Below are 25,380 nucleotides of genomic sequence, written 5' to 3' on the forward strand. Positions count from 1 at the left end.
CAAACGATGAAAGGTCGGCAGCAGCGAAATTGACAGGGATACGTGACAGCGACCAAGGCGGTAGCAGCAAATCGTTCGAAACAACACAGTAGTTTTTCACTGCTAAGGATGTGTCGGCAAGGGTGGCGAGAAGCGCGCTATTCAAAGTAATTTCGCCTGTGCCACCGTTAACGGATGCACCACAATCCTGGAGAAAGTCAATCCCGAGAATCATATCATCAGTGCATCGCGGTAGTACGAGAAATTCTGTTTTAAGATCTTCGCCTCCGAATAAAACATTTGCAACACAAATACCAAGGGGAACTAGACACTTTCTACTGACACCACGAAACGTCACACCATCATTCCACGGGAACATAACTTTCCGACCCAGCCTCTCTTTGAAAGTCACACTCATGACGGAAACGGTAGCACCAGTATCCACTAATGCTGTTGCAGGTATACTATCAATTAACACACGCACTTTGTTCTTCACCATCATAATAGGCAAAGGAGTATTTCACAGAGACGCAGACTGTCCGGTGACCTTACCTCCATCGGCCGCGCCGACTAGTTTCCCGACGGTGGTGGAGACGTAGCACGTCGCCGTGGTGATGGTTAACGGCGTTGGCGACTGGTTGGGGGCGTCAGGCTGCGGTCTGAAGCTGGCGAGCCACTCCTTCTACTATACTGACGGAAGGTATTCCGAAGTGGCACGCCTGTGGTGTTTGAAGCATAGAGTTTCTAATATACCCTAGAGGAAAATGTGGCGCTAGTGTCTACGGAGGCTCTCATGAGCGTGCCTCAACCTACATGGGAATGATAGGCAGTACAGGCTTTCGGATTGACTTCGATCTTTAGACCGACTGCGTTTGATTAAGGCGCAGTAAACAAAGTTATAAATAAATATTATCGCGTAAAATTGAAAGTTATTTCTGCAGTATTCTATATAATGCGTAACACCTTACATAACTAATGTATCACTTTGAGATTGAAGCACGGTTTGCCACCAGGGCACACCAGGGTATGCATTCCTCTGCAATTGTGTTCCCGATTTAGCGCCAGGGAATAATGATTTATTTATTTTTACAAAAGCAATAACAACCGAGCATGTGCTAGTACAAAAAATACTCAACAAATGTTTATGGAAATAAAAATGTTGTGTTGTGAAAAAAGTGTTTTGTCTTTGAGAGACATGCTGCAAGTGTCGTCTGCTACGACGCTTGCTCGCTGCGAAGGCGGGAAAAGTGAAGTTTTCTCGCAGACGGTAGGCACTTGCGAACTCTGCCACGCTTTCTAAAGGCTACGTCGGATGTCACGATCGCTGAACGTCTTTTAAGCACATCTGCTGCAGTGCTAACAGGGACGCTTTTGACCTCCTACGAGTATGCTTTTTTATTGTATGTTGACCTACCGCTTCTACTGAAGCGTGCGCGAGCAGCTGTTATGTCGTGGCTTTGCGCTTAGCCGTTTTGCGACAGCAGACTACAGCCAGGAAGCAGCAACCTTTCCTACCACAAGTAAGTTTGTGTTCTCTAATGTCTTGAAACGCATTTCAACAGGCACACAAAAAGAGAAATGCGTAATGAAGCCCTAAATAAAATTTTATCCCGAAGACACTAGAAGTGCCACTATATAGTAAAGAGAATGCGTTATGAAAGCAGTCTGAGGTATTTTCATAGTATTCTGCATCACTAGTAATGAAATGTTACTGGCAGGTTATCAAAATACCCACCACATGTCGGCAGCTAAACTCAACAGATTTAAAGCTAGCAGTGCAAATATAAACATATACAAGAAGCCAAAAAGCTGTAGCAAAGGAATAAGTTGCATCTACATACTGACCACGCAAGGTGCAACTTAACTAAAGATGTTAGCTACAGCGGTGTGAGAGCAGTGTGGATCAGACAGCAATGGGGAAAGCCAATATTATATTTGAGATTCTGAGAAAAAGATGCGAGTGGGAAGGCCATGTATTGCGTAGGGCATATAACGAGTAGACCGTTAGAGTAATAGAAAGGGGTGCCAGAGGGAAAGATGCCCAGTCGATGACAGCAGAAATGTAGGTGGACTTGATGAATTGGGAAATTTGTGTGCACAAGGTGGAATTGGCTCGGGCAAGACTGAAGTAATTGGAGATCGCTAGGAGAAAGCCGCATCCTGCAGTGAGTATAAAAATAGGCTCATGATGGTGAATAACTGCTTGTTGCACTTGTGTTGAATACACAGGTTCCCACTTGACAATCCCATCCTTCTGCAAAAATGGCTTCAAGCCATGGGCCTGAGAGGATTTGCACCAACCAGACGTCACGCTCTATGCTCCGCCCACTTCGAGCCATCTAACTTTTGGGGTGGTCTACAACGACGCCGACTGCGTGAAGGGGCAGTGCCGACTTGGTTTCAACCAGCCCGTGACAACACGAGGGTAGAAGTATGTCTGTTTATTTCAACTTTCAATATAGGTATCACTGCGTCGCAGGGAAGTGAACGGTAGCAGATCCCACAACGTCAGTCTCCCTCAGGTCCTGCAGAAACATGGAAAAAATGCAAAAAGAATGTTAACAGCAGTTAACAGCAACAAAGAGGAAAAGTAACATGAAAGAGTAAAAATGATGAATACTTGTTGCACAATGCAAATGCGCAGCAAAATATGGCAGTCCCATACAGTATGCCCCAGCAATGACTTGATATTGCTGTGTTTTTGCCTTGAATGCACTGTGTTCATGCGCATGAACCTATCAGGGAATAAACTGCCCGATCGGATCAAGAATAGTGAACGAGTACTGACACAATGTTTGTCTCCTTTTCTTTATTTGTAGATACGTTGCAATCCAATAACGTAGGCACAAAGCTCCAACTGCTCAGGCACATAACCAAGAATGAAAGGTTCCTTTGATTTCACCAGTTATAAACGCATGTCAAATGACATGTCCCTTCATACCACTGGTAACGTCACAGGAACAGCATGTGTAACCTTGCGGGATTTCAAGCTAGTGAAGTGGTGACAATCACCACACAAAGCATACACTGAGGCTGTATTGCCAAATTATCCCATCCTAGGCATCTCACATGAACCATATTCAAGTTATTAAAAAAGTGAGGGAGATACTCTAGGCAGCAAGAGAAGTGATAGCACACAACAGTTTAATGCAGACTCACCCCATACATGCCGACAAGTGGGGTGAAAAGGCAGGGCCAATTTCAAACAGCAGAGGTCCTCTGATTCCTGTGATGTGTGTGTTTTGGCATAAAGCCACACTGCACCTAGGATGTTTTGAAACAGTCATATGAAAGCTTGATTTAAAACATTCTTGTACGCAGTGCGATTTGAAGTTTAATATCATGATTATTGAATCACAAGAGGCATCTCCTTGTTTTTAAAGTCAGATAACATAAGCTTAGATGAGAACTAACTTCAGCTAGGAACTGTGTATAGATGGAGGAATGAAATACATGGAGCAATAAGGGAGGGCCTCTAGCTAATACAGAGAACCAGGAAAACATTTCCTTGAGGCAGAGCCAGGGCTAAGTATCATACTGTACTTAACAGTTACGAAACTGTAAAGAAAAATATGTAAATAGGAGAATTTCAAAAGCACATCACACATGATTATGAAAACAAGATTACACAGAGTATAATAACGTGTGTAACTAGAATTGAAAAAGTTAGCAGGGTATACCCCAAGGTCACGAGGAAGGCATTCTATAATAATGTTGGACCAAAAGTGTCACATTTTTCATGATTACTTCTTCAATGGCACCACAGAAAGGTGTTCTTCTAGTGAAATTAACATCTAATATTAGATTTGGCCTAATCCGATTTTGTACAGGGAGCGATTTATTTAGGAATTCGTAAAACAACATATTGAGGGCTTATTTGTTGAACCTATGAAATAGTATGATGTGAGTACAAAGCAACAAGGATGCATTAGCTGCAGGGTTGTAGGAAATAATAATTTGCAGGGCCAATTTGATATGTGCTGCATTCAGACGTGTACATGTCACAGATAAAAAATTAGAATTATTTCAATCAAACCTATGCTTGATTACAGTGACCAGTTGCCCCCTATAAAATTAACTAATCGAAACTAATATATTTCTTTACCAATACTTCCCTCCAAACTTCTACTAACGCCACAGCATCATCATCATCATCAGCCTGGTTACGCCCACTGCAGGGCAAAGGCCTCTCCCATACTTCTCCAACTACCCCGGTCATGTACTAATGGTGGCCACATTGTCCCTACAAACTTCTTAATGTCATCTGCCCACCTAACTTTCTGTCGCCCCTTGCTACGCTTCCCTTCCCTCGGAATCCAGTCCGTAACCCTTAATGACCATCAGTTATCTTCCCTCCTCATTACATGTCCTGCCCATGTCCATTTCTTTTTCTTGATTTCAACTAAGATGTCATTAACGCATGTTTGTTCCGTCACCCAATCTGCTCTTTTCTTATCCCTTGACGAACGCTGCACAAATACACTAAATAGAAGTTGGCCTCGCAGTTTCTGTACGTCCACTGAAACCCCTCACACGCTGACTATCCTCAGTAACGCTATTTTCTGTAGCTATAGCACACGACACTATTGCTCTGCCATTCAAAATTTGCTTTTGTTTTGTACCCTCTATTTCCTGTGAAGGCACCAGCAGCAACGCCAGAAGCTCGCTCGATGTATGCGCAGCAGGGAAGGGCAGTGTTGTTGTGAAGCAATACATTGTACGCAAGAATTTGGTTACTCAATGCATCACCATTGTTGCTGGGTTCGGATAAGGCACTCCTGATAGGGCCACTGAAAAAGTGAAAAACCTTATATAGGCAATTCCCTGGTGGAAACGTTAGATGTGGACATTGCTCTTGAGCCATAGAATTACTGTTTCAATTAGTGAGGCAGCATTTCATGGACCTCTTCCTGGCACCCTTCACTCCTTAGCCATTTAGACTTGAATGACTAATTTTAACGAATCCGCGCTGAGAAAATCGTGCTGTCATAAGGCACAAGCAAGCTTTGACGACCAGATTTTGAAGTTCAGAAAGGCTGGCTTTCCTTGCTTGGTTTTAAGCGCAGTTTCGGAGGCGTTATTGAAAAAACTGAAAAAAGAAAGAAAAAGAAGTGAAGAAGGCCAATCAGTCGAAAAGAAAGACAAAGCGTTGGTGATTCCATATTCCCATAAAGTGGCGCATAATCTCAAACGCGTCGCCGTGAAATACAAAATTCCTGTTGTTTTTTCAGCGCCGCGAAAGCTTGCTACATTGCGCCGCCTGATTGGTCCGGATGACTCTAAATAAGTAGGGTGTTCTATTAAACATACGAACCCTTTTGTTAAATGTGAAGAAGGGGTAGTATACCACATTCCATTGAAGTGTGGAAAAGAGTATATCGGCCAAACTGGCCGATGTATTAATGAACGCCTGCGCGAGCATAAGCTTTCACTGAAAAATGGCTATGGTTCTAACTTGCCGCTGCATTGCAATGCCTGCAGAAATGAGGATGAACGGGTATGTGAAGCAAGGCTTCATGATACGACAATCATGTATAAAAGTAAAGATTCTGTTGCGCGGGAGTTGTTGGTGGCCAACGAGATTAAGAAAAGAGGGGATAACTGTGTCAATACCCCGTCTTTGAATATATACACGAATGAATGCATGTTTTTAGATAGGTTTTATATTGAGATTAGGCGTGATTCCCTATATCTTCAGTGTTCTCGCACGTGCGCATTCAAGTATTCAGCGTCCCTCTTTTTTCATTCTCCTCTCCTCATAGCTATATAATCAGCCACTTGTCATTTCAATAAACAGTTGCAAGTAGCGCCTTGTCCTGTCTGGTTTTCTTCTTGTGTGCTGTCACTTTTTGGCGCTTATTCTATTGAAAGCTATGCACCAACTAGCCCCACAACGTGTTTTACCTACAAACGTTTACATTTCTTGAAAAGGTTGACAAACTTGTAAATTAATTTAAGATAAAATTGCACAATGTTTGACCCTAAATATACTTCTTCTGTATGATGATAGCATATATGGATGTACATGAGTCATTTATCAGACACACAAAATCATTAGCATTCAACGGCCAAAAATATTAACTTATGTCACAGAAGTCTGTATGGTTAAGTGAGCGAAGAATTGAGCAGTAGTTCTGTGAGGTCGCTCAGAATCACATCTAAGAGATAGAGAAATGTATAATAAATCGCCTCCTACAGCTTGTTTTGTCAGTAATGTAACTGGTCAGATGCAATGCCCAAGTAATAAGTAGATCTCCCTAAATGTGTACACAAAATTCGCATGACAGCCTAAGAAAATGTGCGCCTGTAAAACAAGTGGACACTACTTGCATAGGTAATCTACTACATGTGTTCGGTCAGCAATTAGTTCAGCTATGCCACATCTGTGGTTCTCCTTTGGTGCAATCATACACAAGTCTTCAGATGCCTCAGCCTTTCTCCCAGTCAACTGCAAAAGATGTTTCGGATTCTTGTTCTAAGAATGAAAGCAACACAGCAGGCTTCCATAAATTCAACCCTTGTGGGGCCGACAACACTAATTGAATTATTTGGGGGGTTCAACGGCGGAATTCGCACAAAAAAAAACATAAAACGCACAGCTGATTTTTTTGGCAGTATGTTCCCTATGACAACATGCCCCCGAAACAAAAGCACAGCCACTATTTCCGCCTGAAGCAGAACACCAACGTAGAAATTACATGAAAGCTCTCAAACAAAGTAGAAACCAAAAGCTTACTCACTTCCTTAACAGCAAGAAAAAAAATGCAAGGAACTATTGTGCGTTGTGCATTAATTTCTGGTTTTCTAATATCAGCTTTGCTACAACACATCCATCTTATACTGTCAAGGTTACGACTTCCGTGAAGGCGGTTTTGGTTTCGTGCCCACTTGCAACATGTACACATTTCTTGACGAAAGTTTCTAGAAAAAAAAGGCATACATTGGAATCCAGTAAATACCATAATGAGACATTGTGGGCTGCTGTTACCGCTTGTAAATTTTCCTAGTGCAGTAGGCACTTTTTAGGAAAGATGATGTGTGTTCAATGCACTCACTGTCCCCTAAGCTCCTCTGATGCAGAAAGTGCCACTGAAGGAGGCACTACTGAGGGGACACCATAGGGGTCAGATGTGTGCATTCGTACTGGTGAAGTTCTATAATTATCTGGCAAAGGTCAATTTTTGGATCGAAATAACAGAAGGTTGGCCCCAATGAAATGCAAGATATCAGGCCGAGACCTTTGGTCAGAGTCGTATTGCCCGAGTCAAATGAGCGCAAGTGTACTGTATTGCACAACTGCCAAGAGTGAACTGCAGAATCGAATAGTAAGGATAATTCAGTTCGCACATAGAATTTGTAATGTTTGCCCATCTGCACTTGAATAATGCTTTAGTGTTGCTAATGTGAAACCTCCAACTGCATTTTTTACTGAAGTTGTAGCTTGCATACTGGTCAGAGGTGTAATGACAAACATCTATCTTACAACACACGCAGGTGCTACCAGTTGACTACATTGCAGCAGAAGAGGCCCCTACAGTAGTTATTGTAGCTGATACCTGCAACAACACTGAGACACCATGCGAGTGTCCAGAGGTAAGCATGAAATATAAGAAAGGTGACAAGCGAGCTGATGTGCAATCTATTCTGATGCAGGTGCAAGGCATTGCATCAGGAAGCAGGCAGGCTAGGGATGACCAAGGTACAAGTGAAGACTATGCCCCACACCAAGCCCCCCCCCCCCCATCCAAATCCACAGGTTGTTCAAACCATTACCAATCAGGACCACACATACTCCACAAAAGAAAGCCCTAGGACAAAGGCAAAGCGGCTGGGAGAGTCCCTCAAGGAAGCCAGAAAGAAGATAAAAGTGCTTGAAGCAAGAACAAACCGTTACTGTGAGCGAAGCCGTACCCTGCAGAGCATGATTGACGAAATGAGGAGCAAATCTTTGATTACAGAGGAGGCACAGACAAAGCTGGAACAACTTGGAAACCTGCCAGTCGAAATATTGAGTAATTGGTGCAAAAATGCAACCGAGCAGCCTCGAGGCAGGAGGTATAGCATGGAAATGAAAAAATTTGCCACGACACTACATTATTACTCTCCTCGTGCATATGACTACATGAGTTCATTGTTTGCGATGCCTAGTGAGCAACCCATACGGCAGTGGCTCAGAGTTGTAGGAGGCTGGCCTGGCTTCACAGCTGAAGTGCTAACATCACTCAAAGAGCAGCACAAGAATGACACGCCAAGAGAGCGCCTGATGGAATGATCCTTCTTGATGGAATGGACATAAAGAAAGCATGTGAACTAGACCATTCAAGCGGGCGGCTGATAGGGTTTGTGGATCTCGGAAATGGCCAGGAACCTCACGAGGCAGGCAATATCCCCCTTGCCACAGAGGCACTTGTATTCATGGTGGTAGGGTTGGCAGCGCCGTGGAAGATGCCCTTTGGATACTTCCTGAATGCTGGCTAGAAGCCATCCACTGCATAGATGAATGCGGACTGAAGGTGACAGCAATCGTATGTGACTGCCTTATGGCCAATGTGGCAATGGTGAAGCTTCTTGGGTGCCGGGTGCATGAGCTCACATATGAAAACTTAAGAACATCGTTCCCACCCCCGCAGGATAAGGAAGAAGAAATCTTCGTGATATTTGATGCGTGCCACGCACTCAAACTACTCAGGAACCTTTTGGTTGACAAAAAAACTCTATGGACTGCAACGTATGGGGTATTCATGCAACATACCGTAACGTATTCATGCAACATAATAATTATGCTTATGGACTGTAATGTGACATTGCCGCCATATTAGAGGCATGAAAGGCATGAAAGTATATAGGCACTCTCCTTTTGATGCAGACATGTTAGCAATGAACTGAATACAAAATGGATGCCCAATTCTTACACCTCATGATCAGGACCAACAGGAAATTGTTTTACGCTATACGTGTAACCACCTTGTACAAAAAGCATCCTTCGTTGTGATTCACATATATATGAGATAGTAATTACAGCTAAAACTTGATCTAAGGAAACCCGACTTTACAAAGTTCTTGATCTTATGAAGCAACTTCCATTGTCCTGCAAGTCCCTGTACAGTTCAATGTTGTCCTAAACCCGAAATAACGAATCCAACTTGGCTGAACGCGATTTAACGAACTTGTTCCTGAAGCGAATGAGTTAGAAAAGGAATAATTTCTTTCTAATATTCACAAAGACAGGTTTTGCATGAGGGAGGCTTTCGGAAAAGCGAGTGAAATGTCAATGTTTTTCATAGAACCTTTCAATGAGAAAATAATACTTTGAGGCTACAGCTAGTTTCTTGCTGCAACTTTAACCAGCTTTAATTCTACAACTGCAGTTCACACTCTAAAAGTATGAAATCACAGTCAATTATTTTACAATGACTTTAACCATTATGGAATGCGCCTTGCCATTTCTCCTGCATGTGATATGCCCATCTTTTAAGTAATCTACCCGGACAGGTGAAACTGCACCACCTTCAAAACAAAGCTTCCGCGAAAAAAAATAGAGGAGCAAAGGTATTGCAATGTGTACAGATAAGAGACAAGGGATTATCATTGCTTATCAAATGTCAGCTACTGATGTGTTCCTTCGATCTATCACAATACATTTATTTTAGGCAGTCTTTGTCCGCATGATTTTGGCCCACAACTGCTAGAACTGTCAGTGTCGTGGCTGGGCGACGTCATTGTACCTCGTTTCCACGTACACCAATTGTGTTGCAGTTACCTTTCACTGTGTTTATGTTGATATGTACTGGCTTCCTTATGATTGCTATTTTTTTACAACCTGTTTTTAATTGGTTGTGGAAAGTATTTCCCATAAGACAATTCATGGTTCAAGATCATGTATAGTAAATAATAGAAGAGCGCTTTAAAACTGTCCCAAGAAAATAGCCTCAATGGCATGGTTTATTTGTGATAAAATTGACACGTGCACTGATGCTGCCAATTCCGTATGGAAAGCACCTTTTGTCGTAAGCTCATTTAATCTGAATAAAATTGACGCAGATATTAGAAGGTGTACTTCAATAATTTTGGGCATCCTCCACACTCTTAAGTCATTGGAAACATTTTTGTATTTTTGTGACATCTTTGGCACCCACATTTATATATAAAACAGTGCTGTGGAATGTAGCGCATGCACAAATGTGCTAGGAACCAGTTGCACATCTGAAAGGCAGCCTGTGAACAGACAGTTGACATTGCAGGGTAACCTAGTTGTGCAAGTTGACCTTCATCACTGCCACAATAACTGGATATAAAACCATGAGGACACCCAAGATAATTTCACATGACAAGATCAGTAGCTTGCTAGCAGGATATCAGGCACACTTGAATGCGAAAAGCTGGCCACAAATGGATGCGCGTAGACATTTCAGTGAATTCAATTACAACCCGATGCATTTTTTCATTGCAGGCAATTGAATGGAAATACATTGTCCATTTTTCATGAGCTGCAAGAAAGAGAAGGTCTCCGAGCAGGCAACAAGCTGTCCCGGGCTCATGTGGAGTACTACAGGCAGGTATGATATGCGTGCAATGTTAGTTGCTTATGATTTTGCAAAAATAGTTATGGTATGGAGTTCAAGAGCGGTGTGTCCATGTAGTACAGGTTTTTTTGTTGCTTCCAGATCATGAAAGTCAAGCTGGCAGCACAGACATTCAGTTCCTCAGTGAGCAAAGCGCTTGCTTTTGCTCTAGAACTTGGTGAACCTGGTTTGATGCATGTCGTGGAACTGCTGAGTTCATCAGCAAGATTGATCGGTACGAACTTCATCTTTCCGTACATTCTAATCAACTAAGCAATGAAGCACCTATTCTGAGTGATCCTGTTTAGTCTGATGGTGTAATGGTAAAAAGATTGTGAGAATCAAACTAGAAAAATTAAATCATAATGGTAGAATAAACACATATTATAGGAACACCAACCATAAAGCAGAACAGTTTCCATCATGACAAATGAGTGTCTCATAAGTGTCTCTTTTTTCACGTTCAATCTTACTTTACACTGTTAACCAAGTGTCGCGAGTGTCTTTCTTTAACATACACTGCCTCTCTTTGTCTTTTTTTTTTGCAACCAGTCAAAATGTATAGTATGGAGGAAGGACCTTCTACTCATTTTTTTCGGTTTGGTTACCTTTCTCAACACAGCCTATTGTGCGCTGCCTAGGGCCTTGAGGGAATAAACGAATTAAACACCACTGAATACCAAAGTGTGCAATCATGACTAAATCGATTACCGTAGACGACCATCACGATGGCAAACCACCACGTATTTCATCCAATGCATGCACTCAAGCTTGAATTTATGAAACATTGCTAGTTCAGGAGTAAGTGATGCTTGAGAGATGAGTTTAGCTCTTCAACTTGTATAAATCTTATCCAAATGATGGTCTCCTACACTTCACGATGCTTTGACATTCTGACGCAGGCGAGAAAAACATCATTAGATTGCATGTGCAAAAGGAGACTGCTACTTCCCCCTATTCCATATATTGGATTACACCATAAGTAGGACAGCACTGTACCACCAAAGAGGCCATTAAATTTTAACAGTGCTCACAAACCTTTCCAGCAATGAGGGGTGACCAACGTAACAATTATCCCACTACAGTGGCTGAGTATGCACTTCCACATTACTGGAAGGACATTAATGCAAAATTTTCTCCAGGAAATCATTGAGCCCAAATTTTTAGCAACCATTTCATTAGATGGGGACTCTTGCCTTTCACTTTGGCAAGCTCAGAAAGAGCCCCGGGCAGAGGTACATTTGTGCGGTAGTATCTGATGATGTCTGAGGAGTGTGGGTGGAAACATTTGCATTTTCTTTTGTGTCTTCATTTTCACTTCTGCACTACTGGGAACTTCTACTGTCTACACAATCCTGTGCACACCACAAATTATACTCGAGTGCTAATTAAGCTGTAAACATTTTCATTCACTAGAATATTATTCCATGTTCATGTCATGCTGATTAAATCACTGTTCCAGAGAGAGAGGCATCAATTTAAACAGCATGACGAGCCACAGGTATAGACATCATTTGTAGTCAGCGTGCTCCATATATATATAGCAGACTAAAGAATATGCCAAGTGCTTGCAACAGAAACTGGAAAAGTCATATACCCGCAATGACACAAGACAGCTAATAAAAAAGGAACTCCTTCCATCCCACTTGAAATATGGTAACTTTGGTGCTTTTATGCTAGAACATTTAATTTGAAGGTCCAGTATATATATATATATATATATATATATATATATATATATATATATATATATATATATATATATATATATATATATATATACCATATATCATATATACATATACCATTATACATTGTAATTTATACACATCAATACTGTTTTGAATGGAGATACAGCAGAAGGAATTGCCGAGAGGTTTCTTGAGATCAGTCAACGTAACCTAAAAGAAGCGCCACTACAGTCATGAATGAAAAAGATTATCAGGTACTTTTAGTACATACACTTAGAGTAAACAGAACATAAATATATGCTCCCAGCTTCTAACTTCTGCACGTTACACGCCGCGAGAAAAAAATTATCCACATTTGCTGTCGTGAACATTACCTATAGCAATGCCCAAGCTAGGGGGGGGGAGGGAATTGTGGCTTTGCAGACGTGGAAACAGATAACCAGCCATGGTGCTAGGAGGATCTGTTTTTACTAACAGCAGTAGTCACACAAGCAACCCTTACGTACTCCACGCAATAATTGTCAGGTTGGGGAGCATGACCAAAGCCTCGTCATAGTTTACTGTTTTGTTCGATCCACTTTTACGTACAAGCGAGGGGGTCAACCAATCTGCCTAAACCTGGCTCTGGCTGTACAGTATTTCTCCAGTATTGTACTGTAGTGTAAAGTAATGAATAAAGGCATTTGCACAGGCAGTGTTTAATAGCGACAAATAAGGCTATTCGCAAAACTTCTGCCAGTCTGAGATTGAACGAGTGCTCTTCAGGGAAAACTCCACATGACAGTAAGGACTGCTCCTATAGGCAGTCAACAAGGGGAAAAAAGTAAATGTACACTTGACATGAGTCAAATGCAAGCATCAAACCTGAGCGTGTACAGATGTTTGAGACACAGTTAGAACTACGTAGAAATCTGATCAAAGCATCCCAACTGAGGAGGCTATGTCTTTACTGCTGCTGTCCGTTAATAGTTCGGTTGTCGAGTCAGCCAAAGCACAAATTTTTATTGTTTGGTCGGTGAAGTGCTTCGAGCACTGGAGACCAGTTTTGACAGTACCTCTTGCGATATTTTATTTTTCCAGAGTTTCTAATGTGGCAAAAAGGGCAAAACATGAGCACTACTTAAAAGAGAAACTGTCATTTCGTAACATGTAAGGCGTGGCTTGCGAAAAAGTTCTGTCGCAAATGCTTAGCAACGTGTCGAAGCACTGTCGATGAAATTGTTCATTATTTTTTGGCCCAAGTAAGAAATATTTAAACGCTGACAGTAGCATGTAGTGAAAAATTACCCACACGTTCTATGTCTATAAGCTTGACACAAATCAAAAAACATTTTTTTCTGTTTGGCAACGCGAAAGTAGTGCATGCACCAAATGACCGTAGATGCAAACTGCCTCGTGAATGGAATATGCAAGGTAGACTATGAAGCAAGTAACACTAAGGTTCATAAACTGCATTAACTACCTCTTTCCTTCCAGGACATTTGACACGCTCAAATCCAGGAGTCGTATTACGAAAGGTCTCAAGTCTCCACTGCGACCATCTACGTTGCACTACCAGAAGGAATTCATGGAACTCGCCGGGAGAGAACTGATGGGCTTGCGACTAGGGTCAAGAAAGCCAGTGGTCGAAGACGGACGAAGGATGTCGGTCATTTCTCTGGCATTCACCCTCAAGAGTGTATCCAAGCTATCAACAAAACTCTTTTACAAAGAGCTGTGCAGGTACGAAGGAAAGTGAAATCACTAAGTATGCAGTTTAAGACCAAGAAGAGAAAATTATAGTTTAACCATACATGTGAACTATAGCTGCCCATGCAATGGCTTTTCATTGCCTCATTTGCCAATCTGAGTACACTAAATACGCTCAAGCCCACTCAGCTGCACATGAATTCATAAAGGTTTTACCGACTAAGTAATTGGTCAATTGTATTGCATGACTGGAATGAACTTTATGACAAAAATATAACTCACTATTCAAACTGTGGCAAACCACTGCAAGGAAATGCATTAACAGCTAGCAAGCAAGACTCATACAATGTGCGCAATGATTGAACTCCGTAGCTTCCATAGCAAGGTAAGGTTGTATTCAGATGATTATATGCCTTAGAGAAATTCACAGAATGAATCTGATGTGCCTTGCTTGCAAAAGGACTTAGCATTTGCAGTAGTCATGAAAAATAGAATTTGTGGCTAAATGTTGTCAGGTGGCAGCAAATTTCTGTTCCATGGAAACAGCCTACACCTCAGTTACATTTGTTTAGTCATCACCATCATCAGCCTGGTTACGCCCAATGCAGGGCAAAGGCCTCTCCCATACTTCTCCAACAACCCCGGTCATGTACTAATTGTGGCCATGTTGTCCCTGCAAACTTCTTAATCTCATCCGCCCACCTAACTTTCTGCCGACCCCTGCTACGCTTCCGTTCCCTGGGAATCCAGTCCGTAACCCTTAATGACCATCGGTCCTGTCCTGCCTGTGCCCATTTATGATGCGAAGCATACTAGCCGCACAACAACGCTCTTCCTTGCTGTGCCGCGCGCGGCCGCGGAGCTACCATATGACGTCATAACAGCTGCAAAAGCGGAGGCTCAACTCGTGCGCTCGCTTGCGGTCGCGTAGCTACATAGCCGGGTCTCAGCTCGTGCGCTCGCCTGCATAAGTAGTTTCTTCGTCTAGCCGAACCAAATATAGCCAAGCCACAGGAGTTCACCATGCTAAACAGTGGTTCAACAACTAAAATAAAGGCTAGTATGCTTCGCATCCTGGGCTTAACCTTAGCTAAGCCACAGACATTTTTTTCTTGATCTCAATTAAGATGTTGTTAGCTCGCGTTTGTTTCCTCACCCAATCTGCTCTTTTCTTACCCCTTAATGTTACACCCATCAGTCTTCTTCCCATAGCGTATTACATCGTCCTCAATTTAAGTAGAACCCTTTTCGTAAGACTCCAGGTTGCTGCCCCGCAGGTGAGTACTGGTAAGAATCAGCTATTGTACACTTTTCTCTTGAGGGATAATGGCAACCTGTTGTTCATGATCTGAGAATGCCTGCCAAACGCACCCCGGCCCATTCTTATTCTTCTGATTATTTCAGTCTCATGATCCGGATCCGCCGTCACTACCTGCCCTAAGTAATGTATTCCCTTACGACTTCCAGTGCCTCGCTGCCTATTGTAAATTGCTGTTCTTTTCCGAGACTGTTAAACATTACTTAAGTTTTCTGCAGATTAATTTTTAGATCCACTCTTCTGCTTTGCCTCTCCAGGTCAGTGAGCATGCATTGCAATTGGTCCCCTGAGTTACTAAGAAAGGCAATATCATGAGCGAATCGCAAGTTACTAAGGTATTCTCCATTAACTCTTATCCCCAATTCTTGTCAACCCAGGTCTCTGAATACCTCCTGTAAACACGCTGTGAATAGCATTGCAGAGATCGCATGTCCCTGCCTGATGCCTTTCTTTATTGGGATTTTGTTGCTTACTTTATGGAGGACTACGGTGGCTGTGGAGCCGCTATAGATATCTTTTAGTATTTTTACACACGGCTCGTCTACACCCTGATTCCGTAATGCCTGCATGACTGCTGAGGTTTCGACAGAAGCAAACGCTTTCTCGTAATCAATGAAAGCTATATATAAGGGTTGGTTATATTCCGCACATTTCTTTATCACCTGATTGATAGTGTGAATATGATCTATTGTTGAGTAGCCTTTACGGAATCCTGCCTGGTCCTTTGCTTGGCAGAAGTCTACAGAAGTTTGTAGGCAACTGACAGTAAGCTGATAGGTCTATAATTTTTCAAGTCTGTGTCGTCCGCTTTCTTATGGATTAGGATTATGTTAGCGTTCTTCCAAGATTAGGGCACGCTCGAAGTCGTGAGGCATTGTGCATACAGGGTGGCCAGTTTTTCTAGAGCAATCTGCCCACCATCTTTCAACAAATCTGCTGTTACCTGATCCTCCCCAGCTGCCTTCCACCTTTGCATAGCTCCCAAGGCTTTCTTTACTTCTCCTGGCGTTACCTGTGGGATTTCATATTCCTCTAGACTATTCTCTCTTCCATTATCGTCGTTGGTACCACTGGTATTGTATAAATATCTATAGAACTCCTCAGCCACTTGAACTATCTCATACATATTACAGTAAAAGCTCGTTAATTCGAACCGCAAGGGGAAGCCGCTTCAGTTCGAATTAACGAAAGTTCGAACTAACGAAAGTGAAGGAGAGCAACAGTACACTGCGATTTGGAAGCAGTAGGGCGTGTCAGAAATTTGGCGTGTTAGAAAGTGATGGCGTGTGCCGCGGGTACACGCCATCTTCAAGTCGAAGCTCTGGGTCCGACTGTGCCACACCACCGATGTCCACCGAAACGAACGTTAGCCGAGGCTTAACACCATCACAATGATTTGCGACGGCTGATACCTCCTAAGCTGAAAACAGAGGTGCACAACCGACGAAGACTGCCGAGACAAACACGCTGGACATGTGAAGGTGGCGAAGGCCCTGATTCGTCGGTTCTTGATTGCAAGTGCAGCTGCGACCTACTTTATTCGCTGTGTTTTGGCGCTTGCCGTGCCATCTCCGCACAGCATTAGCAGCTGTACAAGATTTGCAAAGCCTCCGAGATTCGCAACGGGCAAGAAGTCTCGGAGGTTACGTAGAACGGAGAGGCGGCAGCTGCCGCTGCCTTCTGGCTGACCCCGCGTCGGTTAGATTTTTTCCGATTTTGCCTTCTCTCGCCATGCTCTCCGTTTCGGAGGCAATACAGCCTTGTGTGTAGGCAGTAGGCGCGTTTCTCTGGCCGTGTGCCAGGCGAGCGTAGTTCGAATTATCCGTGAGGGAACTTTCTCGCGTTCGAATTAACGGACTTCTTTATACATAGACTTCTCTGGAGCTTGGCCGGACCAAATCGTACAGTTCGAATGATCCATAAATTCGAATTATTGAAGTTCGAATTAACGAGCTTTCACTGTAGTAATGATATTGCTGGCTTTGTCTCTTAACGCATGCATATGATTCTTGCCAATTCCTAGTTTCTTATTCTCTGCTTTTAGGCTTCCTCTGTTCCTGAGAGCATGTTCAATTTTATCAATATTATGCTTCCTTATGTCAGCTGTCGTCGGCTTGTTAACTTCGAAAGTTATGCCAGTTCTATTCTAGATGTAGGGTTAGAGGCTTTCATACATTGGCGTTTCTTGATCAGATCTTTCGTCTCCTGCGATAGCTTACTGGTATCCTGTTTAACGGAGTTACCACCGAATGTATTTGTATGTACGTAAGTGTTTGTATGCTTTTGGGCTAGTTGGTGCATGGTTAGCCATGGACGCAAAACAGTGATAAAGACATGTTCAGAAGTAATACATGCAGTGCGCTCTAACCTTACAAGTCTGAGAAGTTGTCTTATTTTTCTTCACAGGTACATCTGCACCAGCCACTTGAACCAAGACCCACTAGAGATGTATTTCAGCTGAATCAGGCAGCGGGGTGGATGGAACAATAACCCATCGGGATCGCAGTTCCGACATGCTTACCGAAAGACGCTTGTCCATGCAGTCGTCGCATCTTCAAGAAATGCCAACGTAACTCCACAGCTGGAGGGTATCTGCCTACCCAGGAGTCAGGCCCACGCCAGTGGCTTCCTCCATGTACAAAGCAATGACAACGTCAATGGGAGCAACACTACACACTGTAGCACTGGGCAACCAACAGCCACTCCCATAGTAGATGCTATCGATTGTGATTGCTTTGTTTTTAGTGAATACTTGGGAGAAGTAGTGCAGTACATTGGTGGTTCTGTGGTTAGAAGCATGACAAAGAAGCACTCTTGTGCAGAGTGTGCTGCTCTGCTTGTGTGTGACACTGTGCACAGCTTGTTGACAACTCTGAGAGACAATGGTGGCCTGATTAAGCCTTCTAAATTTGTACATGCTGCATTACACACATGTGAGCGCATCATGTGTCAGCACACCGATGTGCACAAAGAAACTATTGACACACTCACATTCAAGGCATTCCAAGAGTGTGCTAACCGAAATAGCAACATGCTTCAGCAAATGCCGCATTACCATGAAGAACCACAACACATTATCAACCTTACAAAAGTGATGCTGGCCAAATACGTAACACTTCGACTGCGAGCTATTGGCCGTCGGATCACGGAACAGAGCAGAGGGGCGTACCTAGGGCATATCATGACAAAGCGCATACTATTCCTGCATCAGTAGGAACATGTTTAAGCATGCTCAGAACATCAGCGGCTGCGAGCACCAACTGTACACTGTTTGAGCAATGCCACTGAGAGGACACAGCTAGCTGTAAGGGTATGGGACTATCACAATTAAAGGCACCTAACATGGCTGTGTCATACAGGCCATGATCAGCGGTGCTCTTAACAATGTATAGTTAAACATAATGCGTTTACAAACAACCATTTGCCAGACAACTTGAAGGTGCGTGCATAGTGCATACAGAAGTTTGACCACCGCTGCCATACTGTAGGTTTTAATAAATGCAGACCAGGTGTTGGTTTCACAGTGGTGGAACAGGGCAGATTCGACTTGTGTGCAAGTTACACATTAGCTACCACTTCAACGATTGGCCTCACACATAAATGCATCGACAATGCAATGGCCCTTCCTTTCACACTTAAGGTCGACTAGCTAGCCTGCCATTCCAGTGTTGATATGTTCATGTAACAAAAATATGACAGAAAACATGCAGAAAATGCGCTAAACTTACGCATCAGTTTTTGTATTTCGTCATGTCAGACAACATAAGGCAATGGTGCAAGGAATGTGCATGTCCTTATAAAGATGGCTGTTGAACACAGCCACTTATCACCCCATAGTCTCAAAGGGGAGGGCATGAGTCAGACTGTGGCCATTGAAGGCTTACTAGGTTGGTGCTCCATGTTTCCATGCTAGCTCATTAACGGGGCTGATACGCTCTTATAGTGACTCCTGCACCATTGAAATGCACAAACTGGATTGTTCCTTTGTTTTTCGTTTTGCAGACGACAATTTCACAAAACACTACACTCTCGTCTGTGACACATGACACCTCTTTATTCCAGCTACACACATGACAGAAAATGTGATTTGATGTCACAGTGACAATTTCATTTGCATACATGTACATGTATTACTGTGGAGTGTTAGGCAATGCCCACGTGACCCAACAGGAATCAGTTACAGCACAGGCTACTTCACACATATGCAGATAAATCGTTGCGGTATTGAACACTACCTGTAATGTGATTATACGTAATGCATGCTCCAAAGGTGCACTTTCAGTGCCTGTTGCATGTATGTTTCACGTACTCTGCATGAATGCCACAGCTTCACTACATATCACCGATGCATATTACCCCTATGTGCCCCTTCACAGCACTTCTACCACCATTTCGATGTGATGTACGTTGTGCAGGGTGTAATGTTCTTGTTTTGTGTAAATAGTTCAAAACCTTCTTAGGTTACGCATCACCAATTTTTCCTACACCCATGACATTTACAAAAATATGCCAGCACATAGGCACACACAACAACAATGGACATTTACAGTCTGCTTTCATTTTACCCTGCCGACTTAAGAATAGGTCTGCGCATGATATTGCAGTGCTTTCGCTCATGGCTCTTTTTTTTGTGTTGTCTTCTTGGTGTGAGGTGCAAAGTGTTTAAATCAGTGTTATGAGTTCGCCATTCCTGTTTTCTTGTAGGTTCACGTGTTCCATTACACTTTGGTGACACAGAACAATTTAGCCCAACTGTGATATTCACTACATTTGCAAATGTGGGTGTGTTTCACATAGGAACAAAGTAACAGATGTTGCTCTTCCCTTACAATTTCCTTGGGTCTGCAGTTCATGGGTCTTTTGCAAAACAACTGTTCTATCAATGTTTTACCTAGACTGCTTGGCCCATTTTGCTTACTTGCAGCAACGGTATTTTACTATAGCGTTATGAACGTCTCAAAATGCTTTACTTGTGCTGAACTCGTGTACTGTGCAATATACTACAGGCTTGTCACGATGCTGTGATAAGTTAAAGAAGTGTTACACCTATTTAACAACAAAGATCTGATATTATCTCACTTAAGTTGCTGTATGTAGCATGTGAAAAGTGCTCCTAGAATAAGAACTGGTCCGCATTTCCTGCTCACTATAAGTGTGCTTTGCAATCTAGCCTGTCCAGTGTGATCAATGTGGTCAAGCTTACAGATCTGTCCACTTGTAGCAGGGTTATTAGTAGCCCATCTGCTGAACGAACTTAAGGCAGGTTAGAGCGAGAAAAGTATTCAGTACTAGAGCTGCACATTTTTTCTGTCAATGTATGTATTTTATTCATTTCTTCTAGCTTTCTGTATTTCAGTAATTATATAGCACTGTTGTTGCTCAGTCTTTCAAATGATGATTACTTACATTTTGCCAATTCATCTTCGACACATGGTCACCAAGTCCTTATCCTCAGGTTTCACTTGTCCCACACCAACACCTTTAAACACAGTTTCCTTTCTTGAACAATTGCAACATAGAATGCTTTACCTGGTGTGCTAGCCCTTCATTGCCAATTGGTATATTTGTAGATGGTCGATCAAACCATTACCCTTTAGCGCAAGCATGTGTACACTCCTGTTGTTAACTAACACTTCTGCTATCTTGATCTCACTGTCACAGTTCTTGTTCATGGTTTCAGTGGCTTTTTTCTCTTGATTTCATTGTCATATTCTAGTTTTCGTTGTTTGTACACTGCTATCCACTTCTTTCTGTTTGCCATTTCTTTCAATGTATAGTTCTAATGGCTCATAAGTATGTTCTTCCTCTATTGCCCGGATAGTTCTCGTAGCTCTTAATTACCACAATATATGTACTCTACATTACCTGCTATGGCCCCAGCACAGGCTTAGCTATGTCTAAATAAGCACACCCTATTTGAACTCTGCATAACAATCCCAGCAATCTTTACAAAATCTCTGGCTGTACCTTACATATGCAGCCTTTGCCAGACACATGAATGTCACTGTACAATAAATTAACTTACCTGAAGTCATTGCAAAGCTTTTTTGCTCAACCTCTCAAGCCACTGAAGTGGTGCATATTTAGCATAAGCAGAGGCAACTGTAAGGTCAGACATTCCAGGAAGGTTACAGATTGATTTCCCATAGCAGCAGCTATTTCATTTCTATCATTGCAGAGGTAACATTCAGCCATGCATAATGTAAATGTTTTGCTAAAATGTAAGAGAACATTTATTAGCGTTAATTACTCAACCTTGCAAACAAGTGTGCAATGATGCCTGTCCAATGCATACTTTTCGTGTTTGCAATGAGCAATTCCTTATATACATGGCATCAAAATATGGCCTGCGTGTATGCCTTATCATACACCTATGGGTAGATCCAAACAGGACAGAAGTTTACATACACAGGACGGAAATTCTAGCAAACATCAAGGCTTGAAGCAATGAGCAGTAGTCGGACAAGGAATCTCATTCGGAACAACATATCGACAAAGGGTCTTGTCTTCATCAGCGTAGCAACTGCTTTCCTGAGCAGTGCTTTCATGTATGCATAGCTCTCTCCCCTCAAGCTGGTACAGCACAACAATGACATTAAGAAGCATCCGAGCTGGCCAAAAGAAGGAACACAGTGCCGTCTCCAAAACAGTAGGAAGTAATCAACACTCCGTTCCATCGTATGGCCAGCTCGGCTGTTCATTTCCTTGTTGCGCTGTATCAGTTTCAGAAATGCAATACCAACTTGCCCAATTCTCAACACTAGTAGGCGCTCCCCCGCCCTCAATAGGGGACGAGAAAAGTGCTTGCACGGTAGCTAGTAAACCAGTAGCGTAAATATAAGCAGTAGCATTAACTATTTCTTCATACTGACTACTATTAACATTACTATGTTTTTGTGGTCTTGCACCTGGTTATGCCAGGGCTGTTCATAACCCCAAGACTGATTTATTTCTTCTATTTGCTCTGTATACATCTTTGTACTTTGTCACAGGGCATCCTCGACCATCTCAACATCCTACACAGCCTAATACCTTTTTTTTCATACTGTTACCATTTCTGTGGTATGTAGTGACTTAATTTTTTTTCTATCTTTCAACGGGATGCCTATACATGTTCTTTGCTTGCAGCTATCATATCTAATCTTAACAGAACACTAACAGCTAGAACTCCATTTCTTTGACCACATTATCTCCCCTCCCACACCCTTTATTCCCTCTTTTTCCATTTCCTGAGAGATTATATGAATAAATGTAATGTAATTAACCATGCACACTCAATTGGCTCCACCTGTCTACCTGTGCATGCAAGTTCTTTTCAGTTTCTAATTTTTGTCTTCATCTTTTGAAAGAACTTAATCCCTATTGTCCCCCTTTTTATAATTCTATATCTCCTTCAACTGTTGCCCTTGATTTCCAGTCTACCTTTCTTTTTTTATTTTACCAACCCCACACCGGCTTATTCTCTTCCGCCTACTGAGGGTGGAAAAGAGTTACCTACACATGCATGAAAATGCAGCTAAGAATAGTAGTTGTTGCCCTGACGGTGAAGAAGTCATTTTGTCAGAATTTTGTCTCCAGCGTCATTTAATGTTCAAAGACTACTCATGGCTTCCTTTTTGTTTCCTATGATGTAGCCTTCTATATGGTAATCCAAGCAGATAATTTCGTGTCACTAAGCACATATTGCATTAAAGCCAACATTCATTTCAATAAGCTAAGCCAAATTTTATACCAAGCACTTAGGGGCATCTCACCAAACAATACATAGGCCGCATTTATGCAAAATCTTTACCTTCTTTTTAAATGCACACAAGTTGTACAACAATCGCGGTTACTGTGTCGCGGTTTTGTTACATTAAGGCCAGCTGCTATTACCCTCTTACTTTATCACTGCCACCGTCTATCTGGTAATGGAAAGTTTTCTATGGACTGCTAAGACTGCTAGCATGCATGCTTTGTGCAAGTGCCCTTTCCTCAGAATATAATAAAATTACAAGTCAGGCAATAGCCACATCGAAATAAAAACAGTGGCACCAGAATTACTACATAAACCATGGCCAGAACGCAGTGCACAGCTGTCTACAAAAATAAGCAGGCTGTTATGATCCACGTTAGGCTGGTATCCACATACCTAGGCAAAAGAGGTCTCACTTGTGTGCCAAATGCAAACATCTGAAGTACTTCCTCCTCATTCGACAGGCTTTTCCTAAAATGAAAAAGAGGATACTCAGGTGTGCCATATACAGAAATGTACTTGTGCAAGGCTGGAGCAAAGAAATTGTCAGAATGTAGTCATGCTCAACATAGTTAATGAACCACATGCTCAAAAGTAGAAAAGGAAACCACAACTTATCATCACGTTTGGTTTTTCATCAAATAACATAAATATATCTATACCTACCTGTATGCTTATCAGAATTGCAAGTTCTGTCTGTTTTGCAGGTTGTCAAATTGGAATGCTGTAATTGTTACACTTGTAAATGTTGGCAGTAGTGCTATTGGGTATCATGCTCTTGTGCTCCTACTATATCACATCTCCTTGCAATTTCTGTATTTTTCTTTAAATCAATGCACGAGCGCAAGCCTCGGCATGTAAGCATGTTTTTCACAAACGCCTTTTGGGGCTACAGTACATTCACCACTGGTTTAGTCAGTGTCCACTTTCTGATTATATCTTACTAATCTGTTCCACAAGCAAACAAAACAGCTGAGCTTGTTTGTACTTTTTTCTTTTGCTGTGATTCCTTCATCTGTCCATGTGATGTAAGCTCTGGAAACATTAACAAAATAACTAAACCTGCTTGTATACACACTGCTTCTAGTGTACAATTATGAATTCCCACTATGCTTCAATGCTGCCACACACACTGCATTTCTCTTAATACTAATCTGCAAAGTCAAAAGCATAGAGTCAATTTCATGCAGGCGTTAGCCAACTTCAATTGCAAGGTGCGGTGACGGCACAACTACCCCAAACATTGCCATGCCAGGTTTTACAATACCCCAATTATTTTATGAGCAAGGAAAGTCAAGCTCGTTACAATGGTGGTCTTTTTTCTTTTCAACTACAACATCTGAAATGCACCATTTTCTTTTTCAGTTATCAGCTGCAAAATTTCCTTCGTCAGTCCCGTGGCACTGTGTTAGTAACCTAGGCAGAAAAGTAGCTGGGCCCAGTCGCAAGCTGACATAAACGAAAGCTGCAAGTGAAATAATTCTGCATGCATTGCGCCAAAAACTTATGCTCTAACACCCACACGCTATCACCCCACACGCAACAAAGCGAACGTAGCTGACACGGATTTCGATGGGCTCGTGCAAAAGCAAGCGCAAACCACAGACCATAACGACAACAAAAAGCGAAAGAAAATAGAACATTTCAGTCAACGGTGGTCGAACTCGCTGGCACGATCAGTTATCCCACAAGAAATCATCCCTAGATGCAGAACGGCAACGCACTTTAATTAAAGCGAGACTCTCCACGTTTTCTACGTGGTTTAAAGGTTCTAATCACAGAACATGTGGGCCGTATCGTGCTTGTATCAGTACTAGGTTCTTTTTGCTCTTCTGAAGGTTGACAAAATATGTAACGCTTAACAAAGCAAGGCCAAACAGTCGAAACACGTTCTCTCACCGTTAACGATGTCGATCTTTCTCGTCAGGGCTTCGTTACAACGCCGCGACACAAACAGCGACCTAGCCGCTGGCCGAACACAGAACAAAGGCAGAGAGCTCTGCGCCGCACTGCCCCACCGCGGATTAGAGCAATTGCGCTTGGAGCGAAACCAAAACCGCCAAAAAAGTACTTTTAGACTAGTTCGCCAGTCAATAGAATGCCAATCCGAAGCCTGTACTTCCCATCATTCCCATGATGGTTGAACGATCGCAGCACCAGATTTGCGTCTAGTTATACTAATGTGAAACTATGGTTTGCAGGGTCTATCGGCCAACGGCTGTCATAACTATCACGTCCAAAATTAGGCCAAGTTGGTGGTGGGCCATATGTTGTTGTCTGTCGGCGCCGGCGACAAAAACGAGCAATGTGTCCTGAGGCGCCACAGCTGTAACATACAGGCGATGCGCGACCGACGTTGTACGCGACCGACGCTGCGAATAATAAACGCGATCTTCCGAATTCCGA

General features: G+C 42.5%; 1 long non-coding RNA gene across 2 annotated transcripts; it reads right to left on the reverse strand.

Annotated features, from left to right (window-relative positions):
- Positions 1-2,384: 2,384 nt before the first annotated feature.
- Positions 2,385-25,008, reverse strand: LOC139055310 (uncharacterized). Of its 2 annotated transcripts, XR_011511659.1 has the most exons (6): positions 24,874-25,008; positions 23,371-23,445; positions 21,265-21,341; positions 17,761-17,868; positions 3,139-3,243; positions 2,385-2,504 (listed from the first exon to the last, which is right to left on the reverse strand). It is a non-coding gene; the product is annotated as an uncharacterized lncRNA (long non-coding RNA). The 2 variants fall into 2 exon arrangements; XR_011511658.1 differs by lacking the exon at positions 21,265-21,341.
- Between the last annotated feature and the right edge of the window lie 372 nt (positions 25,009-25,380).

The sequence above is a fragment of the Dermacentor albipictus genome, chromosome 2 (genome assembly GCF_038994185.2).
Source record: "Dermacentor albipictus isolate Rhodes 1998 colony chromosome 2, USDA_Dalb.pri_finalv2, whole genome shotgun sequence".
NCBI classification, from domain to species: Eukaryota; Metazoa; Arthropoda; class Arachnida; order Ixodida; family Ixodidae; genus Dermacentor; species Dermacentor albipictus.